General features: G+C 37.7%; 1 long non-coding RNA gene across 3 annotated transcripts in view; it reads right to left on the bottom strand.

Moving 5' to 3' along the window:
- Positions 1 to 15,025, bottom strand: part of LOC145545141 (uncharacterized) — a 523,562-nt gene that overhangs the window by 148,287 nt on the left and 360,250 nt on the right. Inside the window, exons 8-9 of one of the 3 annotated variants that reach the window (XR_014081898.1) lie at positions 13,627 to 13,788; positions 2,041 to 4,817 (exon numbers count right to left, since the gene is read on the bottom strand). This is a non-coding gene — a long non-coding RNA (uncharacterized LOC145545141). Of the gene's footprint in view, positions 1 to 1,991; positions 4,866 to 13,626; positions 13,789 to 15,025 lie in introns of those variants that run through there. The other 2 variants (XR_014081900.1, XR_014081899.1) reach the window with 2 other exon arrangements.

Consider the following 15,025-nt stretch of genomic DNA (forward strand, 5'->3'; position numbering starts at 1 on the left):
TCCATCCTTATCTGTGCTTCTGGGAAGCATTTAAGTACCTTTCTCCACGGGCTGGAGTTAATTTTTGTCCACCTTCATATTCTGAAATCAGATATGAGTTCTTTTAAGGTTGATTCAAATTTCAAATGAATCAACTGTTGGAATGCAAGAAACATTCAAAGAAACTTGGGACTCTAAAACTCTCTCTTTTCAGAAGGAATCTCATTCATTATTTTAAGAACAGATGTACTTGTGAGAGTCAAACTTCTGTTCAAAATAAAGCTTGATGGAATTTAGTTCTCAGAATAGTGTTTTGTAATAATTATTTTCACATAAATTTTATACGTGAATTATTTCTATTATATTTTATATCACATACATATTGTGTTTATTTAATATGTACAGTTTGCAGCAAAAGGAGACATTTTAAATGCAAAGGCAATTTTGGTTTGCCCAGCCCAATATTTACTACAGTTATAAATCAATGAAAAGTAAAGTTTTTTGCCATAATAAATAGTTCTTAGTTAAACTTTTTTTAAATGAATATTCTACATGTCATAATCATGGGGTGTAGCTAAAGTGCTGTAGAGGGAAATTTATAGCATTTAGTGTTTCTATTTAATATGATAGGTATTCATTTATATAAGAATAAAACCTAAAAAGAAAAAATGAAAAAAAATCTGTTTATAGTTCTTTATAGCAGTTTTTAGCAATCTCAGTTCCTAGACTATGCCCCAGGCAATTTAAATCAAAATCTTACAGGATGAGACCAGGTACCAGTATTTTATAAAGCTGTCTGGGGGATCCTCATATGTAGTGAAAATTAAGGACCTTTGATTTAAATGGTATGTAAAGCATTGTATATAATTTCATTGTAAATCTGTATAAAAACTATCTTATAGCTACTTTATCTTAATTATATAACAGAATACTCTAACTACAAAAGAACAGTCCCAAATAAATAGAAGACAAAAAACTGTCAACAAAAGAATACTTTCATACAAATTGATAATGAGATGGTGTGATATAGTAGAAAGAAAGATTATATTTTTAATCAGAAGATTTACTTATGGATTTATAATTAATTAGTCAAGATTGAAATTTTTTTCTCATTTGATATGGTGTGATTTCTCATTTTGTCTTCAGTTTCCTTATTTCTAAGATGATTGACTGAACTAAAATGTTTCCACTGATTCCAAAGATCCTTTATGGCTATAAAATTCTTTGAGTTTAGAGTAAGTAGAAAATTTTGAAGATGAAGGGATTAAGATTGAATTTTGACTTATTAAGCACTGGACTTGGTAATCAACCCTACCTCAAGGTATGCTGACTCATCTCCTACAGACATATCTTTATATATTTTTCATCTGCCTTTCTAATTCTTTATCACCCTCTTTTCTGGCTGGAATTTCATTTCTTCCTGATGTTATACTCATAGACCTGAAAACTTTGCTCTGAATAAAGTACTTGCTATCTGAGTATAAGCAATTGCCTTTTTACAATACTTGTCAATTACTATTATGGTGTGTGCCAAACTGAAAATTTTACAACTTCAGTTCTTCAGATCATAAAAATAAACTATTTTCTTATTTCAGTAATTAAATGAAATACAAATTTATACATAACATGTACAGAGAATAAGCTATGCTAATAATATGTAATACATAATCAATAAGCTATTTCTACAACAATGCTGTTAAACTACTCCACAACTTGGAGGCAAAACCAATACAATTATTTCTTGCCCTCCTGTGTATGGTGGGTTAGGGCTTACCTGGGGCTTCCCAAGTGGTGCTAGTGGTAAAGAACCTGCCTGCCAGTGCAGGAGACACAAGAGACGGGAGTTTGATCACTGGGTCAGGAAGATCCCCTGGAAGAGGGCATGGCAACCCATTCCAGTATTCTTGCCGGGATAATCCCATGGACAGAGGAGCCTAATGGGCTACAGTCCATAGGGTTGCAGAGCTGGACATAAATGAAGTGACTTAGCATGCATGCACACACAGGCTTACCTGGAATTCAGCTCATTGAGGCTGGGATTGGCTTGGTTTAATCTATGGCTTGGGTCTAAGTCTGCTCTGTAATTTCTCATCCCTTGTGGTACAGCAGGTGTCTGAGACAAAAAGCAGAAATGCAAGAGAGATGAATGAAAGAACATAATGCCTCTTAGGTCAGAACTTAGACCTTATTACTTCTGCCTACATTCCATTGGCAAAAGTCCATAACTGAGCTCCATGTCAACGGGAACTGGAAGATACTATACCACACTGGAAGAGGAGTCAATATTTGTTGTACAATAAGTCCATACTATTATTTCTATCCTCAGTTCAGTTCAGTTGCTCAGTCGTGTCCGACTCTTTGAGATCCCATGGATTGCAGCACTCCAGGCCTCCCTGTCCATCACCAACTTCCGGAGTTTACTGAAATTCATGTTCACTGGGTTGGTGATGCTATCCAACCATCTCATCCTCTGTTGTCCCCTTCTCCTCACGCCTTCAATCTTTCCCAGGATCAGGGTCTTTTCAAATAGGTCAGTTCTTCGCATCAGGTGGCCAAAGTATTAGAGTTTCAGCTTCAGCATCAGTCCTTCCAATGAATATTCAGGTCTATCTATCTACATGTAAAATGAAGGATAACTGTACTCTACATGATTTCTATCTGCAATTTTTGTCTTCTTAGATGGCTCATCCACAGAAAATCTTCTCTATATATCTACATATCTGCTTCAACAAATATCAACATCATCTTAGCTTTAAGATGAACAAAGCATTAGCAATTTCATTGGCCAGAAGGTGAAAACAAAGCTAATAAAATGTTCTCATTAAAAATTTTACAAATTTTAAGAAAACTATGATTTTTGCCTCTAAAAATCATAATCCTGGTGGAAAGAACTGATGATTCCTAGCAAAGCACTTAACATCAAAGCAAATGTGACCATTAAAAATGAATAATTTGGGATTTCTTTCAGATGGCCTCTGAATCAGAACTTCTCCCCAGAAGGCAAAAAATGATTCTCTCATTAGAATGATTGTTATACACAGAATATGTGTGCTCAGTCATGTCCGACTCTTTGCAACCCATGGACTGTAGCCTGCTAGGCCCCTCATGGGATTTTCCAGACAAGAACACTGGAATGGGTTGCTATTTTCTATTCCAGGGGATCCCAACCCAGGAATAGAACCTGTGTCTCTCGTGTTTCCTGCATTGGCAGGTGAATTCTTTACCATTAGCACCACCTGGGAAGCCCTTTATTTATAGAGACATAGCAAGAGAAGACATACAGGGATTGGTTGGATACTGGTTTCCTACAGTCAGTAATTTTTACACTTGTGAAATACAACAAAAATTTTACAAAAAAAGGACTGTCTGGAAGTCTGGTAGACAAATTCTCTCAGTTGACTGAAAGCAAAATAAGATTGACACTTAACTACATAACTGTCAGACACAGAAATTGTTTAAAAACAAAAACATCCTGACTTCATGCTATTAAACTCCTTTGACTCTGCCTTAAAGTTCTTCCCTGTAAGTTCAGGTTTACCTGAGCTAGAGTTCTGTTTTAGCACAATGGGGTCTGGCTCAGCAGAATCAAATCTACCACATGGTAGGCTTCAGAACTCGTCTTGCTGCTCCAAACCTGTTTCTTGTGTGTCCAGAACGATCTCCATGTTCTTGAGGTTTTCAGAGCCCAGAATCCTCTCTTCTTTCTCTACTTCTCTAGAGCAACCAAGTTAGCCCAGCCCACCCAGCTGGATTTTTTTGTTGACTTCCGCCAGTAACCCACCTCTCTTCTTGATAGCCTCTTGTGCTTAATCGCTTGTCACTTCTTCATTTGGAGCTTGGGGCTTTATCTCCATGTGACTTTGGGTGAAAGAACTAGTCTCCTGTCCAGCTTTCAGCTGCTAGGCTGTACCAGCCAAAGTGAACACCTATCCGCCTCTCCACTTACCCTACCAAATACCTGACGTGTGCCACTCTGTGGACTACAGGTGTTAGCCTCTGTACCAGGGTTAACCCTCCTACAGCTATCACACTGATTCCGGCTTTTTCCTTCTTCCCCATCAATCTATATGCACAGTGAGGGCTGAAAACTCCTACAAGCAAAGTATCCAAGGTGTTGGCTCCTCAGTTAAATTTGTATTAAAACGATGACTGGACAAATGAAGTCAGCTAGGCACTATTCAGCCTCCAATGCAGGAACCAGATAGCAACTGTATTTATCTCTAAGTTATTTTAGCTTTTCTTTTGGGAAAATGAGAATCGTCTTAGGATTTGCATATGAAAGGTAGTTATTTACATAAACAACTCAATAGTAGAATCTTTGAATCAGCAACTATTTTTAATATAAGATTAAAGTACATGATTAGTCTTATACTGATCTTTGAAATGCTCACTTCCCATAATGTGCCATTGCTTATATTGATTGCTATTTTTGTCTTTTTATTAATTGAAATAATAAGATATCTTGGATATAAGCATGGACTGAGGAATGTTAATAAAGTCTTAGCCAACCATGTAAATTAGTGCTCTGCAAACTTCAAATTTCTCTTTCTAGATGAATATAACAAAGGTCTGAAGCTCTTGTGCCAGGTGAACATATAACAAAGGCATGTCTCTGAAAATGTAAAAAAATAAAAAGAAAGAGAGAGGGATAAAGCGTTTACAAATTTACATAGCTGTTGGTGTCACCCATCACCACACATCTATCAGGAGTTAAAAACTGGCCAGACTGAAGCCATGCATAAAGCTCTCTCCTGCAGCCTTTGCAACCACAGATTTCTACTTATCTCAGGATTCTAGTAGAATTCAGATCTTGCTTTTTGGTGCTTTCCAGAATCCACCTGCCAACGCAGGAGAAACAGGTTTGATCTCTGGGTCAGGAAGATCCCCTGGAGAAAGAAAAGGCAAGCCACTCCAGTCTTCTTGCCTGGGAAACCCCATGGGCTATAGTCCATAGGGTTACAAAGAGTCAGATATGACTTAGCGACCAAACAACAACAACAAATGAACCTGTAATTTTGGGGCCTGGCACAACCAGGTGGCTAAAATCTCTGATAATTGCTCATTCCAATACATTATTGTCCCTATACCCCTATATCAAGAACAGCAACTGCAGCTACATAGAGGTTCCTGCCTCCAGGGTAAGGACTTGGAAAGGCAGGTGAGAAAGGACTGTGCTACAATCTCGTTTTTGTCTGCTTTATGCCTTTAAACAGACTTCTGTTTTAAAAAGGATTAACTCTCACAAATGCTTCTTTAATTGGCCTCATAGAGGTTAGGAAGGACTTTGGGAATCCCTGGGAGCTCTGAGTACTAAATCTTTACCAAGAAATCCAATCTAGCTTGGAGCCTCTCTTGAGCAAATTTCCCTAGGATCCCAAGGAAATTTAGTCACGACCTAGACTTATTTATTATTCTACACCCTTCTTCCAAATAGGAATAAGTTTTATGGATTTGTTCTCTCTTGGGGGCAGAATGTATTAAAATGTATACCTCTGTTTTTAATTTTTTAACATGGAAAATCCACTGATGCCTCAAATCCCATAAAACTATAAGAACATTAAATTTTTATAATAATTATTATAACTTTTCCAGATTCTGTGTTACAGCCTCATAAATATTATCTTCAGTCTCAAAAGAAACTCCAAACAAAAACATACAAATAACAACAAAAACAAAAACCTGAGAGGTAGATATCATTCCTATTTTACTAGATGAAGAAACAGAGAGTTGAGAAAGTTTAAGTAGCCTAACATCAAAAATCTAAGGGCAGAATTTGAATGTAGTTTCACCTATACTCAAAGAACTTGGTCTCCTCGGAACAGTAGAAATGCATGAAACAAGTAGCTATTAATCATCTCAGTAGAGTTTCCTTGGTAATACTAATAAGGTAACATTAAAACTCATTTGATTATTCATTTCAGAGTAACAATTACTCATCAGTTATGACTACAAGGGTGTTTAATAAATTGGATTTTCTTTGAAAAGTTGGCACTGTCTAAGTTTCATGACATATATTTTAGAAGGGAATCTTATCTAAATTGAATGAAAACATATTAACTCTCTTATCTAAAAATTGACTACAGTGGCCCCGCCTATAAACTCCCGAAGCAATTCTAACAGAACAAATACTATTATTCCTTCTTTGGACTACCAGATTATACAATTTTGAAAATCACAATATCTAATATATTATTGCTATAGGCCAAGAAAATATAACTTGGGGCTTTTTTGTGAGATTATATTAATAAAAAATGTTGTATCTAGTCTGGCTTCTCTAGGGAGCAGAGTGAAATATTAAATAAAAAGTATATTTGCAAGAGAAATTAAGTAAACTATGCATCATCAGCAACAAACGTTTGGGATTCCATGTTTAGTTTGATAAAGTGCCAGTTATCAAGTGTCTCCACATAAACTACAATTTTCTTAATATTGTTAAAAAACAAACAACCAAAAAACATATACATGAATACACATGAAGTAACTGGCAACAAAAAGAAAAAAAAATGTAAATAAAAATGCCGATGTGTGACTGCTATGTTTTTAGGATTAATGTTTGGAGAACTGATCCCAATAAATGGTGAAACAACAGTTCACATAACTGTTAAATAAAAGAGCAAAAGAAGGGGAAGTTATTTTGTAAGTAGTTCTTGGTGCAGCAAATGTCAGAATGCCAAATGTCTGATCTAAGGGATGTTAACTACAAGGATAAAAAAAAAAAAAATAAATAGAGGCGAAAGTAGTATCTGAATGAGAACTTTGTTAATATTCCAAAGAAAAGAAATTTTTAAAAGGTCACTTGCTTTTTAGTTAATGTTATGTTAATGAAAGAAGCCCGCAAGTCAATTGTTAACATACTGTTTCCCATGAGATACTATGGGAAACTTGATCAAGACGTCTCTCAAGTTATCACAAAATACAATTACATCAAGCAGGGCTCCCTTCCCTGCTGTGTCTTTTATTGGAATCAAAGACAGATACCCAGAGCTCCCTCAAGCTTAACGCTGGCTATTTGCACAAAATCCCATCTTATCACTCCTGCAGAACTAGCATTTCCTGAAATTTCATCTCAGAGCTACAACAGCAAAGTCTCTTTGGTTGCACTGTGGTATCATCCATGAGTACATTATTCCAAGTACAGAGTATTTAATGCTTCTGGGAAAACTGGGTAGCAGAGAAACCTGAGTGTGAATAATCTTACTGGAAAAAGATATTCAAAGCAAGGGATTTTAAAGGCAGTCAAGTGCTGCAGACAAAACCATATGCTGGTAAAGATATTTTTCAAAAAAAGCTAAAACTGGATTCTCATGTAAATGCAAAATAAAGACATATAAAAATAATTTATATCATTAATTAAATAAGGGATCCAGAAAATACATTCATTCAAAGGCAAATCCAAAGAACAAACACATTTATGATCAGGAATATTGAAGTCAACTTGCAAATGGACCCCCAACTTTCCACACATGGGAAGGTTGTCTCTCTCCTGGACAGAGGTCATTTGCATGTCCATAGACAAGAATCATTTCCTTGTCATCAGTTCTGGACAAGTTAATTTTAATTTCTATTCATAAAATAACACATTAAAGACAAAGATAGACATGCTTGAGGGTTTAAATAATTGCTCAAAGCTCCAGCATTTCACTGAAAGGACATCTGGTCATCCTGAGAGGGAGGTGTGCAGTGATGTGCTGGTAAATATCAACAATCAGTTCTCCAAAAAGCCCACAGAAATCCAAACATCGATTTGTAGCAGCTGTCAATTTCTCTACAGTGTTAGTGCTCCTCCCATGGCTGGCTCCAAGCTACCAGAGTGTCATCAATGAAGGTGAGTGGGAAATGGAGGTGCAACAGTGCTATTATATGATACTTTCTCTGAGCAGGCACAAAGGACATAAATAAGTTCAAGAACATGATGACAGCAAAATGTAGTAAAAGAATTAGAAAGTGATAGAGTTTGACTACTTATTACCTCTGCTTGTTATTTAGTTTGCTTACTGATGTGCTTTGTCTGTGAGGATCACAACAAACTGGAAAATTCTTAAAGGGATGGGAATACCACACCACCTGACCAGCCTCCTGGAAATCTATGTGCAGGTCAAGAAGCAACAGTTAGAACTGGACACGCAACAACAGACTGATTCCAAACCAGGAAAGGAGTACATCAAGGCTGTTTATTGTCACCCCACTTATTTAACTTATATACAGATTACATCATGCAAAATTCTGGGCTGGATGAAGCATAAGATGGAATCAAGATGGCCAGGAAAAATGTCAATAACCTCAGATATGCAGATGATACCACCCTTATGGCAGAATGCGAAGAAAGCTAAAGAGCCTTTCAATGAAAGTGAAAGAGGAGATTGAAAAAGCTGGCTTAAAATTCAACATTCAGAAAACTAAGATCATGGCATCTGGTCCCATCACTTCATGGCAAAGAGATGGGGAAACAGTGGAAACAGTGGCAGACTTTATTTTTCGGGGCTCCAAAATCACCGCAAATGGTGACTACAGCCATGAAATTAAAAGATCCTTGCTCCTTGTAAGAAAAGTTATGACCAACCTAGACAGCATATTAAAAAGCAGAGACATTACTTTGCCGACAAAGGTCTGTCTAGTCAAGGCTGTGGTTTTTCCAGTAGTCATGTATGGATGTGAGAGTTGGACTATAAAGAAAGCTGAACACTGAAGAATTGATTCTTTTGAACTGTGGTGTTGGAGAAGACTCTTGAGAGTCCCTTAGACTGCAAGGAGATCCAACCAGTCCATCCTAAAGGAAATCAGTCCTGAATATTCACTGGAAGGACTGATGCTGAAGCTGAAACTCCAATACTTTGGCCACCTGATGCGAAGAGCTGACTCATTTGAAGAGACTCTGATGCTAGGAAAGATTGAAGATAGGAGGAGAAGGGGATGACAGAGGATGAGATGGTTGGATGACATACTGACATGAGTTTGAATAAACTCTGGGAGTTGGTGATGGACAGGGAGGCCTGGCGTGCCGCAGTCTGTGGCGTTGCAAAGAGTCAGACACGACTGAGTAGAAGCAGAATATATTAAGAAGAGGTGGCAAGAATACACAGAAGAAATATACAAAAAAGATCTTCATGACCCAGATAATCATGATGGTGTGATCACTCACCTAAAGCCAGACATCCTGGAATGTGAAGTCAAGTGGGCCTTAGGAAGCGTCACTATGAACAAACCTAGGGGAGGTGATGGAATTCCAGCTGAGCTATTTCAAATCCTAAAAGTTGATGCTGTGAAAGTGCTCCCAGCAAACTCAATATGCCAGCAAACTTGGAAAACGCAGCAGTGGCCACAGGACTGGAAAAGGTCAGATTTCATCCCAATCCCAAGGAAAGGCAATGTCAAAGAATGCTCAAACTACTACACAATTGTACTCATCTCACACGGTAGCAAAGTAATGCTCAAAATCCTCCAAGCCAGGCTTCATCAGTACGTGAACAATGAACTTCCAGATGTTCAAGCTGGATTTAGAAAAGACAGAGGAACCAGAGATCAAATTGCCAACATCCACTGGATCATTGAAAAAGCAAGAGAGTTCCAGAAAACCATCTGCTTTATTGACTATGCCAAAGCCTTTGACTGTGTGGATCACAACAAACTGTGGAAAATTCTTAAAGAAATGGGAATACCAGACCACCTGACCTGCCTCCTGATAAATCTGTATGCAGGTCAAAAAGCAACAGTTAGAACTGGACATGGAACAACAGACTGGTTCCAAATCAGGAAAGGAGTACGTCAAGTCTGTATACTGGTCACCCTGCTTATTTAACTTATATGCAGAGTACATCATGAGAAACACTGGGCTGGAGGAAGCACAAGCTGGAATCAAGATTGCCAGGAGAAAAATCAATAACCTTAGATATGCAGATACCACTCTTATGCATAAAGTGAAGAGGAACTAAAGAGTCTCTTGATGAAAGTGAAAGAGGAGAGTGAAGAAGTTGGCTTAAAACTCAGCATTCAGAAAACTAAGATCATGGCATCTGGTCCCATCACTTCATGGCAAATAGATGGGGAAACAGTGGAAACAGTGGCAGACTTTATTTTTGGGGGCTCCAAAATCACTGCAGATGGTGACTGCAGCCATGAAATTAAAAGATATTTGCCCCTAGGAAGAAAAGTTATGACAAACCTAGACAGTATATTAAAAAGCAGAGACATTACTTTGCCGACAAAGGTCCATCTAGTCAAGGCTATGGTTTTTCCAGTAGTCATGTATGGATGTGAGAGTTGGAATATAAAGAAAGCTGAGCACTGAAGAATTGATGCTTTTGAAATGTGATGTTGGAGAATCTTCAGAGTCCCTTGGACTGCAAGGAGATCCAACCAGTCCATCCTGAAGGAAATCAGTCCTGAATATTCATTGGAAGGTCTGATGCTGAAGCTGAAACTCCAATACTTTGGCCACCTGATCCAAAGAACTGACTCATTTGAAAAGACCCTGATGCTGGGAAAGATTGAAGACGGGAGGAGAAAGGGACGACAGAGGATGAGAAGGTTGGATGACATCACTGACTCAATGGACATGTGTTTGAATAAACTCTGGGAGTTGGTGATGGACAGGGAGGCCTGGTGTGCTGCAGTCCATGGGGTCACAAAGAGTCGGACAAGACTGAAGGTCTGAACTGAACTGAAGTGTGTATTTCATTGTTTGGATGTACAGTTTGTTTATCCATTACCTGTTGAAGGATATTTGGGTTGTTTTTTTTGCTTAGATGATGAACAGAGCTGCTTTAAATGTTCATGTAAACATCTGTGTGTGAACATGAGTCTTCATTTCTCTTAGGTAAACACATAGGTACTGGACTGCTGGGATAGGGTAAGTGTGTGTATATATATATATATATATATATATATATATATATATATATATATTTTACTACTAAGCAGTTTTTGACTATTAAAAAGAAAACCTCTATGAACATCCATGTACAAGTTTTTTTATATGGACACAATCCTTCTTTTCTCTTGGGGAACTCTAAGAAAAGAGTTTTATAACATGCTTATTGTAAGTAGTTTGACCCCAACCTCAGGCACCATTCTTTATAAATAACTAAATTGCTGCACAAATGCTCTAGGACCTTCTCAAAGAACAATGAGTCCTTCAGAAGTAAGGCCAATATCTGCCCCTTGAAACATACACCCCTCCTACTCAACCCTGTACAACCAAAAATTATGGCCTGCACCCTGATGAGGTAAGAATACAATCATGCTATCATGCTACCTTGTAGCTTAATTGTTGCAGCTGCCAGGGATGCTAATCTGGTGTGCTAGTCTCCAAAGACATAATTACTAGTGTATTGTTTAATAAATTGTTAGAAATACTGGCTCTATCTCCAGACCAGAGCACAAAAGTCCACTTAGTTCATCCATTGGTTATGGATTTTTGAGATACCCTGGTGCCTGAGAAAAGAAGTCCTTAATTAGATCCATGAAATTACTGAACATGTATGAAAAATTAGAGTACACATGCATATGAGAATTTTTCTAGGAAGTGTGTCCACAGCTTTCGATGGTGCTGGTTTAGTTGCTAAGTCATGCCCAACTCTTTGAGACCCCATGGACTGTAGCCCACTAGGCTTCTCTGTCCATGGGATTTCCCAGGCAAGAATACTGGAGTGGGTTGCCATTTCCTTCTCCAGAGGATCTTCCTGACCTGGGGATTGAACCCACATCTCCTACATTGCAGGCAGATTCTTTATCACTGAGTTACCTAGGAGGTTGGTCCACAGCTTTTAGGATATTCTCAAAAGGGTCCATAACACAAAGCTCAATAACTGATAATTTAGAACATTGTTTATAAGAGAAATGACTTTTCAGATGCAGAAAAACAGCTTACAAAAAACTTTTTGAAGCCAGCCTGTTGGGAAGCTGAGGACTACATATATTGATGAATCATACTAAAATACGATTTTATGAAATTTTAGTAAATGCTTGCTTTGATTTTGCTTTCTATCCAAATCGATCTTAAAGTGTTCTTATATTTCTCATCCACTCTGTTGTTCCTTGAAATTATGCAAACTACATAGAGATTGCCATATCAGATATTTCCATGAACGGGTTCATCTAGGCTTTTGTATTTCTTCTGTTGCATTTAAAATATATCTAAGTCCTTAAAAAAACCTTTGCTCTGGAGAATCAGTGGGTCAGAGGCAGGAGAGAAAGAGAGTACAAGGCTGGGTTGAATGTGAAAAATAGAAGTTTGGGGTTAAGGACACCCTGTTGGAGAGTGACACTGCTGATCTTAAGGGACTTGTAAATAATTCTGAAAAAACTCAGCCCTGACCCAAGCCTTTTTAAGGTTCAAAACCTAAGGGCTAATTTTGTGTGTCCCTGCTGAATTTTCACACGGTCCACAGTGTCTGCTTCCAGCTGGACATGGACATGGAAATACTTATACTGAAATAACATTAGGAAGGGAGCCCCTGTGAGGTTTCTGATCTAACAGGAACCAAGAAAAACTGAAAAAACCAGGAGACTGTCTCGTTTATTATTTTCATCTTTTCTTCTACATCATCTTAAGAAGGTTTCTGAACTGACAAGGATCTGTATGTGAGACATATTAATTTTAGACCTCTTCAGAAATTCCAGCTTTAAAGAACCTTCCAATAAAGTGAGCTTAATCTGCCTGTGAATTACTCAAGAAATCATCCCTTTCCAACAATACTGGCATTTCTGGAGGCTGCCATTTTTAAGTTAAATATTTTTTTCTTGATTTTTGACAAACAAATGGAGTGAAATTTTTTTTTTTAAGAAGGAGCATTCACCTAGTTCCAGTCAGATTGTTTCTAGTTTCTTTCAAAAAGTCAATTTATGTATTTATTTTTGCATAGAGTACTATGATTACTAAGAAGCATAAGAGACGCAAGTTTGCTCCTTGAGTAGGGAAGATACCCTGGAGAAGGAAATGGCAACCCACTCCAGTATTCCTGCCTGGAGAATCTCATGGACAGAAGAGCCTTGTGGGCTACAGTCCATAGGGTTGCAAAGAGTTGGACACAACTGAGCATGCACACACACACACACACGCCACATATAAGTCAAAAATTAAATATTGATTTTTACATGATCCAGATTAGACATCTATATTCTACTTATCCATGTACTATGCACTGTGGCCAATAATCTGGTAGAAGTATATCTGTATTGGCAAGATGGATGACTGTCTGCATGTGTAAGAACAACAAGTTTTAACAGGAGCGAAAGGAGCAAAGAAGACATTAAGCATCAAAACCCTGAGTTCTTTTCTTCTGCATTTACCAGGCAGGAGTGGTGGGTCTTCAACAACTTGTCCACAGACCTAAGTCATGTTTGAAATGATGAGTGCCCATTTCACATCTCTGAAGTCTACTGAAAATTGGAATCAGTTTTGTTTTCAGCTAAAGGGGGCAGGTTTATATTGTGCATTTTGCTTATGTGTCATGCGCTGTGTATACATACAAAACCAACTGACAGTATTTTCACATTTTGAAGCAAAAGTACAATACTTCTAGAGGAAGAAATAGGGAGAGAAGTGTGTTCCCAGGATTCTCAACAAAAAAAAGAAGTTTCAAATCTTAGCTAACTGAATGCTTAGCTAAATTGAATACCTTCACTTTTTCTAACAGGTGTTGTTTGTACTGATATGCTCCGTCATGTCTGACTCTTGGTGCCAGGACCCTCTGTCCATGGGATTTTTCAGGCAAGAATATTACTAGAGCAGGTTGCCATTTTTTCCTCCAGGGGATCTTCCTGACCCCGAGATTGAACCCGTCTCTTGCACTGCAGGCGGACTCTTTACCACTGAGCCATTAGGGAAGCCAAAAAAAAAAAAAAGAGAGAGAGAGAGAAAACTTTGAGTGATCTCAGGTAAACAAACAGAATATTCTTTCTTGAATGTTTCCAGAGGCGAACTATTATAACATGAGTTCCTTATGAGCAAACACTATATCTTGTTTATCTCTGTATTATTGCATTTTTGTTTTCTGTTTTTAATTCCTCAGAGCTTGGTGACTGGAGCACAGGAGAGACTCCATAAATGTGTCTTTAATTTGCTCAATTTGGTCAAAAGGAGTACAGAATTCTAAAGTATAGGTTCAAATTTCAAGCATGAACATCTTTGGGCAAAATCATTAAATGGGAAAAATGTATCTCCAGAATCCATCTACTTCCCCTTTCGCTGTGTACATCACAGGAGCCAGTGTAATTTTATTGTTCACTGGTTGGGATTATGGATTTCCACTATGACACTGTCACTCAGACTCTTTCTCATGATTACATGGGTTCTTGATAGAATAACAGCAAGTCATGGTGATACAGTCGGGGAGATCCCCACATAACTTATACACTTTGGGTTCCTCGGAATATTCACAGTAACAGGAGAGATATTTTAGAGTGTGGTTCCCTTGCAAGACCTCTTGGATTACAAATCACATTCAGCAGGAAACAGTTCTAATTTCAGGCTTGGTTTTAAGGATTGGAGAGGAAGCAGTATAATATCCCCCTGAGACAACACAGTACTTCCCCTCACTTTGCAGATGGGAAAATTGAGGAATAGAGTTCAATTTGACATTCTGAGTTAGATTTGTTGTTGGGAATAAAAACAAGGGACTAGACTAGACTTTCTATCATGTTAAGCATTTGTTTTCCCAAAAATGTACACACTAACTTGTTTGACAACTTTGACTCTTTCTTTAGAAAATGGTAATTATAGTTCCCCCAACTGTAATCACTACATGTAATAAACATAAATCCTCTTCATGGTACCCTGACACATCCAGTTTTCTGGGTCAGTTTGTATTGTTCTCATAAACTCAAAAAACTTTTAAAGCCTACTTTGAAATGATTTAAATATAACGGCGGTTTTTTTCTTTTTAAGGGAAATGATACTTGCTGTGTGATAAATTTGGAGGAAGAGTTTTTCCACCATGTGTCTTGCATTTAGTTACACGTTGAAAACTGAATAATAAACTTTTTATTTGACTGTGGTATTAACATAATATCTGCATGAGAAGTCTTGATTTTTAAAAACTATTTCAAG

This window comes from Giraffa tippelskirchi, chromosome 4 (assembly GCF_054371585.1).
Source record: "Giraffa tippelskirchi isolate mGirTip1 chromosome 4, T2T-mGirTip1v1.2.pri, whole genome shotgun sequence".
Taxonomy (NCBI): Eukaryota; Metazoa; Chordata; class Mammalia; order Artiodactyla; family Giraffidae; genus Giraffa; species Giraffa tippelskirchi.